The following is a 13,754-nucleotide window of genomic DNA, read 5'->3' as shown; positions in this document are numbered from 1 at the left end:
TTGAAGGGGTAGGGTTTAAATGTTAACGTCAGGGGTAAGTTGGTTACATTGCGTGCCAGGAATGAGAAGTTGGAGGTGACAGAGTGGAGTGTTGGATTGGAATGTAGGGTTTGAGCATAGCTTGGAGGTAGAGTTGGTGAGTTTCTTTTGTTAATCTGTAGACAAGCACCATGGTCTTGTAGTGTGTATTAAGGATGGGCACGGATAGTCGAATACCCAAAATGTATTTAGTATTCAAATGGGTGTGTGTGTATTCAATAAACCCCAATTATTTTACGTATATGTATTTTTTTTGTTTAAATAACCCAGTGAGCAATCGCTAGCGGCCAGCTGGCGACTTTACTCTTTGCAGTAACATTTAGCTAGACTAGCTAAACCTGCACTTGTTACAATTCAGTTACTGAGGTGTCTTGTGTGCCTTTGTGTATCCACATTGTTCTTAGCTAGCCTGTGTGTGTCTTATGCTGCCATTTGTTTTAAACCTCTTTTCTAAACATTGCTTTCAGATCATGACGTTTCCTGTAGTTTTGTTCCCGGAGGAGGATGACTGTGTGGCAGTAGTTCCATGCCTGTGGCTCAAAGGGGGACTTTTTGCCAGAACTCGTTCACCACCTGAAAACACCTGGGAGTCTGTCTCTTATAAGCTCATCAAGCATGCAGATGAATTCGAAACATAATAACAATAATGGAAATATGTTTTGCAGGATTAAATGCTTACAAAACCTTAACTTTCCTAGACACGTGAGAGACCGGACTTGTTTATCGCCAGAGGAGCAAACATCGTTCCAGCATGGGCCCCTACCACCCCAAGGTCGCACATCTACACCACAATACCCTGTGGATTGCAGCCCTGGAGGTATGGCCAGGCGCTTAGCGGAAACGCTAGACGGCAGCAGTGGCAAAATGCTAGTGGGCCGCCGGTGGGCCACTGGCGTGTTGCTTGCTGGGAAATAGACTTGAATGTTATTTTTCTAAATACTTTTAAAATTCCAATCTGAAATATTTACATATGAGGTTATACCATCGCATCGCATCGCATCATCTTCCGCTTAATCCGGGGCCGGGTCGCGGGGGCAGCAGTCTAAGCAGGGATGCCCAGACTTCCCTCTCCCCAGACACTTCCTCCAGCTCTTCCGGGGGGACACCGAGGCGTTCCCAGGCCAGCCGGGAGACATAGTCCCTCCAGCGTGTCCTAGGTCTTCCCCGGGGTCTCTTCCCGGTGGGACGGGACCGGAACACCTTCCCAGGAAGGCGTTCCGGAGGCATCCGAAACAGATGCCCAAGCCACCTCAGCTGACCCCTCTCGATGTGGAGGAGCAGCGGCTCTACTCTGAGCTCCTCCCGGGTGACCGAGCTTCTCACCCTATCTCTAAGGGATCGCCCAGCCACCCTGCGGAGAAAGCTCATTTCGGCCGCCTGTATCCGGGATCTTGTCCTTTCGGTCATGACCCAAAGCTCATGACCATAGGTGAGAGTAGGAACGTAGATTGACCGGTAAATCGAGAGCTTCGCCTTACGGCTCAGCTCTTTCTTCACCACGACAGACCGATACATCGACCGCATTACTGCAGAAGCTGCACCGATCCGTCTGTCAATCTCCCGTTCCATCCTTCCCTCACTCGTGAACAGGACCCCTAGATACTTAAACTCCTCCACTTGAGGCAGGCACTCTCCACCAACCTGAAGTGGGCAAGCCACCCTTTTCCGACTGATGACCATGGCCTCGGATTTGGAGGTACTGATTTTCATCCCCACCGCTTCACACTCGGCTGCAAACCGTCCAAGTGCATGCTGGAGGTCCTGGCTTGAAGGGGCCAACACGACAACATCATCCGCAAAGAGCAGAGACGAAATCGTGTGGTCCCCAAACCTGACACCCTCCGGCCCCTGGCTGCGCCTAGAAATTCTGTCCATAAAAATTACGAACAGAACCGGTGACAAAGGGCAGCCCTGCCGGAGTCCAACATGCATTTATACCAGGTTATACCATGACATTTAAAAAAAGTATACTGTTTAAAGTTGTTTTTTATAACATGCACTCCTTCACACGTGTTTCACACACTACGTAAAGTTAAGCTCTGGAATCGAAAGGTGGTTTAGAGTGAAGAAAACGGTGAGATAAGGAAATACCATATAGCTGGCTAGCTTAGCTAACTAGCTTCTCTAGACTCTTCCATCCAATAATCTCAAAGTTGATTAATATTGTCTTCTAGTTCTATAGTTTTGCGCGTCAACCACACGGCTTCTTCCATACACACAGTTACTTTTTTGTCACACGAACGGTCATTGAGCCGATGTTACTTGAGAACAACACCCTGTCCTCCGCACGTCATGTAGTAGCGCTCATGTGGTATCAGTTAACCGAATACTATTTGAACAACAACACATACTATTCAGATAGTAAAATATGACATATGCACATGCCTACTGTGTATGTAACTTTTATACAGAAGCCTGTGGGTTTAATGGCAAGTGGGGAGCTCAGCCCTCAGAGGGTTAAGCTTGAGGTGGTTGGAGACTATAGGTGAGGTGTCTGGAATGCCTGCAGAGATGTGTGTTGCCACTGGGTGTCAGATTGGGGGAATGAGAAGTGAATGACATCTGCACAGGAGTGACATCATGAGGGGACACATTGTTCATATAGAAAATAAGACAGAGCCTAGAACCGATTCTTGACCAACATCAGTAATGTAAACATATGAAGTAGACCCTGATCCTCTCCACAGTAAAGGAGCAACCTGCAAGCTAGGATACAATCCAGGTGTGTGCAGAGCCTGAGATAACCAGCCAGGAGAGGGAGGAAGATCTGATGGCTCACAGCATCAAAGGCAGCGGATATAACTAGAAAGATTTTCCATGGCTGTCAGTCTCAGCATTTAGAGTGATAGAAAACGTAGTGGTCAGTGATCTTGATGGGGTTGCAGAAAGGTTAGTATGTTGCGGTGTCTAGTAATGATGTGAAGCATATTGCCTGCCTTGTGAATGAGACGCAACTGGAAGTCTGTCTAGTAATGATGTGAAGCATATTGCCTGCCTTGTGAATGAGAGGGGACTGGAAGTCTGCTGTTGTCCAAAAAATGGGACATTCTTGACTAGCCAATCCAGATTTAAATGCAATAGAAGATGGCTGCAGTACTGGCAGAGAGCATCATGAGAGAAGTGATGCTCTGGTTGGTCACAGAATTTGGGCAGTTACAACATGCAATGAAATACTAAACAGAACTTCTCAATTCTGACATTTTATTAATCTCTCCAAACACTTGTGGTGTCCTGAAATTGGGGGATTCTGTATAAAAAGGTCATTTCTAAATGGTGAAACAAATATGAACACAATATCCTCAACTAAGAGCTAAGGGTCTATAACCTGATAATAGTTCCCAAATTCAACCTTATAGTATAGAGCAAAAAGAAAACAAACGTTTTTGTCCAAATACTTGTTGGTAATTATATTTTTTTTCCTCTATCTGAATTTAGAGGCAAGCTAAAATTGTTTGATATCCAGATATATGTATGTTTAGTTACAATTGCACAACAGACTGTAAAAACCTATCTATTTAAACTTTGAAATGAAATATTTACCAACACCATGAGACGTGTGGAAAAACATGAATTGATCAATAATAATTTATCCACATAGGGCCTGACAAAGTACATAGGCTGCATCGTGTGCATGTGCCTAAAGGAGCATGACACCAAGATCATAAGACTTCCTTCCTGGAGTTTGCATGCAGTATTGACTACTCATGTGACGCAGCAAAGCACAGCATGTTTCTGAGGCGAAACTGACAGAACCAGGCCAATATTCCTTAATCAAAGGAATCTTGTTAATGGTAAAAAGCTTTGTGTTCCCAGCTCTATGTCAGTCAACACACTGCAGGGATCTTCAGCTTAAGAGGGAAACATGCCAGGCAACTCCGGTCACTTCTCTTTGAACAAAAAGCCTATGACATCATCATAAAAGATGTCCCTTAAAGCACTGGTTCTTAAACTTTCTGGAGCTAGGGACCCCTTTTCATTGCAAATTCATCAGGGACCCCCTCATAATCATAACCCACACAAATCAGATAAAAATAGCCAAGAGTTTCACATGACTTCGGGCCGTGCTTGGCACAATAAAAAAGGTAATAGGCCTTGGGAAGAAACATTTTAAAATGTCCAACTCTCGGCAAGGGAGAGAAAATGTTGTAGTTTAAGACAATTTCCTGCAATTGTACCCATTTTGCCATTAGGCAGAAAGAAAAGTGTACACTTTATTTCAATTGCTATGTGCTATTGCTAATGCTTGTTTGAGTACTGTGGATACAAACATATTGGTGAGCCTCCCATGTCCATCTTACCCAGGTTTAAGAACATGTCATGTAAAAAATAAATAAAAATAAGAATAAATAGAAATGTGGATCATCTCTGTGCACCCAGTTTGGGAACCGCTGCCTTGAAGTAGGGAAGAATGTCAGTACACACATGCCTCTCAAAAACAATGCAGCCTCCAGGGCTCCCCAAGTGTTAATTGCCATGCCAATATTGCCAAGAAGTGAATAATGAACTCAAAGGAGATTAATCAATAATTCTTACATCAGTATTATTTGGACACATCCTTCTCCCTAAATTAAATAGATGCAGCGGCTCCTTATTAAAAATGAACAGGAAAAAAAAAAATACGTTAAAGACTGCCTTCATTTCCATGCTGTCACTATGGCAACAGCAGAGACAGCGAGGTGCCCTTCTGCTACCGCACCGCTGCATATTAACAATTTCTTCTCGCAGGTGCTAATTAGGCGAGGAGGGCTGCAGTGGAGCGGAGCTGTGAACAGCCGCGGTGAACAGTGTGCGGTGAAGGGTCCTCAGAGAACCCCGTCGGGACGATCCGTTCCGGCTGATCCGTGACGCTCGCCTGGGCAGGCCTTCGCCACGCCACGGAGGCCGGCAGCGCCGGGTTGATCAAACATGCATGAGCCTGTCTGTCTCGTGTCCTCGGCTAACTCCGAAAGCGCCAGGCAGCCGGGGGACGACGACGACGACGACACCTAAGCCGGCCTCCAGACTGCCTGGGATGTGACCTAAACCTCATATGCACTGGCTGATTCACTCACTTCATTGGTGGGGGACGTACACTGCCTAACATCAAGGCAAGTATTTCTAAAGAAGACTGTAGTGACTTGCCTGGGATGTACAGGGAGGTGCACAGGGCACAGTGCTGAATATTTCAAAATGGTGCGTTGAGCTCCTTCAACGCCAGTTGAGAGAACAAACGCAATGATTCATTGTGGATGATCAATGTTGAGTACATCCAGAGCAGACCGGGTGAAACCCCAGAGGCAGCCTCTACTGAGTCACTTTAACACAGCCCTGCCCGCAGTCAGCTCTCCCATCACAACAGAAAGAGAGAAGGGTAAAGACACAAGAGAAGACTGAGTCCAACCGAGAGCGTGCTGACAAGCATATCATGGAGGGCTCAAAAACATTTTGTACTGGATAACTGTAGGCCAATTCTGTATCCTACAACAGCTTGGTCAAAACAAGCACTGTCATTGGTTGAGATGCACTGTAAGCCTTGCAAAAAAGGCTTTATACAACGGGTTGGCTTACAAAGGTCTTCACTGTTCTGAGAAATCACTGTGACTTCCTAGTTACTACGAAACTATGATTATATCCTCAGAACATCGACAGTAAGGATAAGGATTAATGTGTGATTTAGGCTACAGCTCCTAAATATAATGAGGCACCATTTGTTCTTTCAAATCAATGCAGATTTTCATTCAGAGACAACATTTTTACATTTAGGAGTCGTCCTCCAAAGCTCTTAGAGAATGTAGTTCATTCACAAATGCGGCGGCATACAGTCCAAACAAGCAGTTCTAGAAAAGATCATGTTTTCTTTTCTCCCTGGAGTAATTTCCATATCAAAGGTGGTGACTGACTGACATCCCATATTGAGAATGCACTGCACTTGGGGAAATGTTGCATGGGTATGATTTTAAAAGCATGTGAAGTCCCGGCTCATCGGCTAAACCTGGCTCTATTTGGTTAAATGTTTAGTTAAGAACTGCTCCGCCACATTGAGAAGAGACCAAACCCAAACAATAGAGCAGCTCATCTCAATGAGACAGCTGAATTTGAATGAGCCCAGAATTAATTTAAATCTCATCAGGCCGCCCTTTAATACCTTATCAGTTCTGCATGGAGACAACGGACGTAATCGCATTAGTCCCCCTTTGGTGTTTCGTAAGTCAGTGTAATTGAAGTGGTTAGACCGTTACCTTCTAGGGGAATAGCTCATGGAAAGTTATGCACTATGCTGTTGTCTTTGGCAACATAGGTCAGGTTTAATATCTTCAGTGTCAGTGTAAAAGTGTACAATATACAGCTTCTCGCAAAACCAAAAGCTACGCAATAGAGTCAATAGATACAAACTGACAGAAACAAATGTCGTAATACGCTACGTAATGAAAACCACAACAAATGTAGCGTAAGCCAGCAGTTACTAAATTCATTCACTCATGCCCCCCTTTAATCATGTAGAATAAATGAACAGAACCAAGCAAGCTTCTAGCCTAATGCGCGAGTTATCGTCCACAGGGCTCCTTACAGAATACATATTTTAAACTGTACTGCCACAGTTGTCATTCAACTGTAAAAATGTAGCACAATATATCTGTAACCAGTCATCACGGTTTTGCAATAGAAACTTCCTCCATTTGGAAATGTCTTATATTCATGCTTATGAATTAATCATGATACATTTGACTGTACTGTTCGGTCCAAGTTGGCTCACAGATATGAGGGTTTAGTAAGAAAAAAGAAGGCGTAGCAGCCTGCAAAACAGTGCTATATAATGGTTGGGGCAAGTCTGTGGCAGATTGTGTGTAGGGGTTCATACCAAACAACTCTTACAATGTTCAGTTCTTAATGTTCAGAACGATGCCCCTGAAACTTTGATGGCAGATTTCGGTCCAGGCTACTGGGGTGAATTCTCTGGAGAAGGCCAGGGGACTGGCGTGTTGCTATGGCAACCACCAAACCGGAGACGAGTGTTTAAACCTCCTCCAATAGCTTTTTTGTGGCAATTGTTTCACTCGGTTTCATTTCAGCTTCTCTTTCATACTTTTGAAGTACATTAATATATGTTCAGGTTTGTAGTGTGTCCAATGTATTTCCAATTTTGAGGCAACAATAATAGTATAACAACTGACTAATATTCTTTTGTCATGATTCACCACGTTCATATTCTTCTGTATACACATTTCAAAATGATGAGCCTCTCTCAGTTCATAAAAACATCTCTAAATCCAGTCTTTGAAAAAAAGTACAACAAAACCACTGAAAGATGAACACACAAGGACAGACAAAGGATTAGCAGTGTGTGTTAAGGCAGAATCCTGTCCCGCCCACCTGTGAATAAAGGGATGAAACCACATGACATCCACAGGGACTGCTGTTCTCAGAGCAATGAGGACTCCATCTTGTCTGCAAACTCCACACATTAAAGACGTTTATTTCAAAAACGCCAGCCAAGCAGGGAAATATTTTGGCTGCACATCTTGTGCTGCTTGTTTAAGCGATCTGGAAAACGCTTTTTTTCCCCTCATGCATTCCTCCCTACACCCCTGCAGACAAAGAAACCATTGATCCTTACATTGTGGTAAAGAAGGATTTGTGGTCACTTCAAACAAGGGCAAAAACGCAGTAAATATTTTACTGCTGACCACTGACCTGCAAAAGAAAAGCTAAAACATCATGCCTCTCAAATGTAAATGCTGGCGGTCTCTTACGGGAAGTTATGAAACAATACTTTAGGCCATCACAGTGTGACGTTGACTGTGGTGGCCGAACCCTTCATTTGCACAGACTGGGAAAAGGGCTACGTCGAGGATCTCTGAGCGAGAAAAATCTGGAAGGGGTGTGTGCTGAATCACTGTGTGGCGGCCAGCTGTTTCTCTACATGTGGGGATGTCCAGCAGGAACTGGATCCAGTGAAGCGTCACACTTCCATGGCTTCTTTCCCAAAGTGTTTAGAGGTGAAGCAACGGTAACGGATTCGATGGGGGGGAGCGAGAGAGGAGGCAGTTGGATGGAGACAATGGGGGAAAAAAAAGTGGTCTGAGTTTGTCTGAAGTTCAACAGCAAAGATGTATGTATAGGGGGGGAAAAAACCTACAAACAGGCTAAAATGTCAACCTTTTTAGACAAAGGATGAAGACCGTATTCGATCCAAAATATGTCCATCCAAAAGAAACCCTGCATGAGTACGTAGGATACATGCGTGTGAGTTACAAGTGAGATGGCAGACGTGGGTTAATTGTGATAGCAGCCAAAAATGACTAAACACAGTCAAAATATGGAAGCTGAATAAAGTCTCCCACGTAGCAAGGGTATGCCCACAGGTGAGACCCAAGGAAAGACATGCCGTGGGTCCCTTGATGCCACTCAGGGGGCAGAGCATCTGGCATCAACAAGGTGTGCTTGTCATGAAAAAGTAGGACTTGATGGCAGGTATGTTTCTAATTATATGGCCATCCTTGCATGGCTTTTAAAGGCTGGACGTTCTTAGTGATGTGTGCATAGTCATTTATGGTGCTCTGAGTGGGAAGGCATAAACACTTAGTTGACGCAACATTGTTGGTTTGTACGTTACAGCTGCCCTTTATTTGTGGCCTTGATCACAGGTACACACACTGACTCCAGCTGCAGTAGGCAGCAATGGCTGCTTGTCGGTGAATCGAGTCAACTTACTGGGCGATTTAGGACATATTTATTGATTGAGAAGGAAAACCTGCTGTCATGCCAGCTGTTGAAAGACCTGAAATATGGTTCCCTAGTTGAAATCTGCCCCAAAAGCAATGTTTTCCTGACAGTTATTCCATCAGTCCCGGCAGGTTATCACTTGGATGAATTGTTTAACAAATGTAGTGAAGTGTGAGATGTATCAAAGACTGTCAGGGCAGCTGATGCCCCTTGGTGACACACCATTTCACAAATAAACCTCAGATGGGTCACGCTTCAACTTTCAAATAAATACAGTAAAGTGCCGTTTTTTATGTGGCCCATTCATTTCAGTGGAAATGGATCGCCAAACACAATATGGACCTTTATGCAACCCTAGATTATACATCATCTGAATAAAGGCGTATACCAGGGGTTATATGGTTGTAGTTCAACAACCAAAACGTTCACCCATGGTGGCTATACCCAGTTTGGGATATTGTGGAGAAAACATGGATGCTGCTACATATTGTTTAAATCCAGTACATGCATTTTGTTCGCATGCTTGTTCTCCTGAAAAAGACAGACATATGGAAAATAAACTAGAGCAGATGGAACAAGCAACGATAGAAATGGGGATGTTATTGAGCTCGTTAAAATCTCAACCACACTGAAAAAAATGTAATGAGCCCTAAAAAAACAGTGATACGTGTGTGTAGTTAGTATTGTGCTAGTATGGATCTGTGTGTGTAGGCTGTTGATAACACAAACACTGCACTGCATGATTAACCATCTGATTAACCATCAGGAGCCGCCACCGATCTGAGAGTTTTCTAATGATGTGTCCACTTTTCATACACCACCACTGAATTAACCCTTTACACACGAGGCACCTGGCCTACGCAGACTGGGACACAATTTAAAATATTATTCCTACCTTAAAACATGCCCAGTAACAGTCTTTTTGGTAAAATTCTTTGAAAATTCTTTTCACATTTGAGGCCATGTGTATTGCCTATGTATGCCATCAGCAATAAAAATTATCACATGTAGCCCAACTGATGCAGCACTGTAGCTATAAATAAACTGCCTGAAGCATCTTCACATACCCTACTGGACTAATCATCAGCTAGTTTCTAACTGCGATCTCTTACCTAGTTAGCATCTTATTAATTAATTGTGACAGAAATCTTGATTAACAGTGTGTCAATGTATGCCTGCCGGTTTGGGTATGCTGAGATAAAATGGCACATGGGGAACCTTATTTAAAGTCAACCCTTTACCCCAAATAACCCTACAACTGACCTGTTTTAGAAAAGTTTCATGTGAACTGTGGAGCACTAGCATTTATGCTGTTAAAAACACATGGTTTAAAAAAGAAAACAGAACTCTAGGATCTTCTGCTTTTTTTTTTTGCCAACAAGGTGAACAGATCAACTGTTTTACCACAGGGTTGTCTGTTTTTACGAGGATAATTCAATGTGGCCATATTTGAATGTGAGCTGCATGGTTTTGCCAATGGTGAAAATATTTTTTTGTTTTTTAGCTCTTTGCCGTTGACAAAATGCAGCAAGCATGCATTACTGGTTTCATCATAAAAAACATACACCGATCAGCTATAACATTATGACCACTGACAGGTAAAGTGAATAACACTGATAATCTCGCTATCATGGCACCTGTCAGTGGGTGGGATATATTGGGCAGCAAGTGAACTTTCTGTCCTCAATGGTGATGTGTTGGAAGGAAAAATGGGCAAGCGTAAGGATCTGAGCGACTTTGACAAAGGCCAAATTGTGATGACAGGTTCAGAGCATCTCCAAAACTACAGCCCTTGTGGGGTGTTCCCAGTCTGCAGTAGTCAGTACCTATCAAAAGTGGTCCAAGAAAGGAAAAGCGGTGAACTGGGGACAGGGTCATGGGTGGCCAAAGCTCACTGATGCATGTGTGGAGTGAAGGCTGGTCCGCGTGGTCCGATCCAACAGACGAGCTATTGCTGAAAATGCTGGTACTGATAGAAAGGTGTCAGAATACACAGTGCATGGCAGTTTGTTGAGTATGGGGCTGCGTAGCCGCAGACCAGTCAGGGTGCCCATACTGACCCCTGTCCACTGCTGAAAGCCCCTACAATGGGCATGTGAGCATCAGAACTGGACCAAAGAGCAATGGAAGAAGTTGGCCAGGTCTGATGAATCATGTTTCCTTTTACATCAAGTGGATGGCCAGGTGCGTGTGTGTCGCTTACCTGGAGAACACGTGGCACCAGGATGCACTATGGAAAGGAGGCAAGCCGGCAGAGGCAGTGTGACGCTTTGAAAAATGTTCTGCTGGGAAACCTTGGGTCCTGTCATTCATGTGGATGTTACTTTGACACATACCACCTACCTAAGCATTGTTGTAGACCATGTGCACCCTTTCATGGCAACGTTATTCTCTTATGTCATTATCCCCTTTCAGCAAAATAATGTGCCCTGCCACAAAGCAAAAATGGTTCAGGAATGGTTTGAGGAACACAAAAACGAGTTCAAGGTGTTGACTTGGCCTCCAAATTCCCCAGATCTCAATCCAATCGATCATCTGTGGGATGTGCTGGACAGACAGGACTTAAAGGATCTGCTGCTAACGTCTTGGTGCCAGATACCACAGCACACATTCAGAGGTCTAGTGGAGTCCATGCCTCGCATGTGGTCATAATGTTATGGTTGATCAGTGTACATATGCACATTCTGTATAGAACAGCCAGGCTATGATGTCATCTTATCCTGTATGTGTGCATCAAACAGTGATCATAAATGCTGAGAATGGAGATGACATGAGCTTTATGGTATAGAAATGTGAAGTGAACATATTTGGACTGGTGTTTGGCTTGCTTGTATGAAATCAAAGCTGTATTTACAATCCTCTATGTTTCATTTTGACAATACATTAAGCCCTCTGAGTGAAGAGCATTTCCCTCACTCACATAAGGAAACATTTTAAAAAGTTGCCCAATTAGCAGGAGGAATGAGTTCAAAATGTCTCTCAACCCATACTGCTCTCTGACGTCATGTTAAAGCGTTTTCTGTAATGTCATTCCATTCCAATTTAGGTACTGATTTGTATATAGGCATGAGTGCACAGAGCTAGAGTTCTACTACTTTGGAAGTTCTATAACACTCCTCCAGTTAGAACAAAGTGATCTACAACTTCTTGATACAATTTGGATGAATATACAACATTAATAGCATGTCTTGAAATCCAGAAAGGAGAAAGAGAGGGGATTATAGCATTATAGTACATATATACACAGCATATCCCCTACATTGGTTGTGTAAAGAGCAGATATCTGCAGGTGAAACAGAAATCTTCCAACATTATTTCGTTTCAATTTATTTGTTTCGTTAAAAACAAAGTAAACAGTACATGTAATTTACATATGAGGCTAATTGTTTTGGCAAAGTGTTCTGAATGTGAATGCCTCCATTAGAAAGCAACTTGAAAGTATTAATGGTCTGCCATACTAGCTAGTTAACTAAAGCTAGCTAGCAATATTAGCTAGCAAATATTCTATGCATTCTGTTGAATTTGCATTCTGAATTGTTGCATAGGCTACATATATATTATTTGAAATTAAGTTAGATCAGAAGCCGTTCACTTCGTATTTACTGCTCCTGTATTCAATGGGATAGAAACGGTATGTTGGCATGAATGTGGCTTTAGCCATATCACATTGAAGGACAATGTAAGTACAACAAAAATGGAAAACTTGCTAATATGATGTCAATGGAAGGCATCACGGACTCGATGTTATTTCTAAATGTGAGCAAGCATAGCCAATACAATGCGCTAGTAGTAGAATCTCCCCCCGAGCATCCCGCCCCCACCTGACAGTTGTCCCGTAGTGAAAGGGTACTCACTGCACTTCTACAGTAGGGCGGGGCTTCCCTGGGGGGAGGCCTCCTATCTCGCTCCAGTTCCGCCTCCACTCTCTCCCCTCTCCAGCTCCCCTTTGCTCTCTGGTCCAGCGGAACTCTGGGTAGCCTCCTCTGGAATCTGAGACGAGACAAGAATGTCAGTGGCGGGGGGGGGGGGGGCAGCTCGAAGGCAGAGCTTCGCAAAGGCCCTGAAAACTGCACCGCTTTGTGTTTGCAGAAAAATAGAAGGTTGTTACCTTGGAAACGTGTGCTGAAAGAAAACCGGACAGCTTTGGAAGGTTATTTGAATGACAAACACCACCTGGGACTTATTGTTTCATTGCCCTTTACTTATTAGAATTATTCACATAACGACTTGTCGATGAATGCAGTTACGAATTAAACTGGTTGGTCAGTTTAAAGTGTCATAGTAGGATAAAAAGATGAAAGGGAAAGTTTAAAAACAACCCAAAAAGATGGAACACGTAAATATGGTGCTAGGCAGAAAGCTGTGTTATCCTGCCAGGTGGAACCCATCTTGTTTTTACTGCTTACTTGAAAATGCTGCAAATTTACCAGAAAGCGCAACAAACTCTACATGTTACTTACAGAACAAAGTCAACAAAAAGTCTTAATAAGCCATAAAGACTGACACATTTACAAAATTGAGTCATCCTTTACCACACATTTAGCACTTAGGCCCACGATGAGAGGCGCTGCAGAACTTACAGTACAACCACAGAGCGACTGAGAGGCTCCCCCCCAGGATGAGGTCACTGCTGCAGACCACAGAGCACGACAACACGGCTTTCAAGGGAGCTGAAGCCCACAGGAGTGACATCATCTATCCACCTGAAACTGCTGCTTAGTCACCAAGAGCATTGCAACCACATGAGAATGTCAGGAAGTGATTATCATACAGAACTACCTCATATTAATCAATAATGTGTTCCAAAATGACTAGTCCTACTCAATTCACAGAGAATCACATTTCACTGTTATTGAATGAATAACCCTACATGCAGTAAGATGGTTCTAGGAGCCCTCCAATTAGAAGGATATAATACAACGGTTGAACTAAAGGTTAGCCAATGAGTCGTATACGCCAACAGTTTGTACATTGGTTGATACTGCTGGAGACAGAGTTCAAGAGGGACACAG

General features: G+C 43.5%; 1 protein-coding gene across 4 annotated transcripts in view; it reads right to left on the bottom strand.

The window, feature by feature from the left end:
• LOC105028045 (zinc fingers and homeoboxes protein 2-like) overlaps nucleotides 1-13,754 on the bottom strand; it is a 35,984-nt gene that overhangs the window by 4,376 nt on the left and 17,854 nt on the right. For 3 of the 4 annotated variants that reach the window (XM_010900490.2, XM_010900491.3, XM_010900492.3), the window contains exon 2: nucleotides 12,597-12,732. The exons of the other annotated variant lie outside the window; for it this stretch is intronic. The gene's annotated coding sequence lies outside the window, so the exon portion shown is untranslated. The remainder of the gene's footprint in view (nucleotides 1-12,596; nucleotides 12,733-13,754) is intronic. 4 annotated transcript variants of the gene reach the window in all.

Source organism: Esox lucius, chromosome 10 (genome assembly GCF_011004845.1).
Source record: "Esox lucius isolate fEsoLuc1 chromosome 10, fEsoLuc1.pri, whole genome shotgun sequence".
Classification (NCBI taxonomy): domain Eukaryota; kingdom Metazoa; phylum Chordata; class Actinopteri; order Esociformes; family Esocidae; genus Esox; species Esox lucius.
The sequence above is the reverse complement of the archived record's forward strand: the minus strand, read 5'-3'. Positions and strand labels throughout refer to the sequence as shown.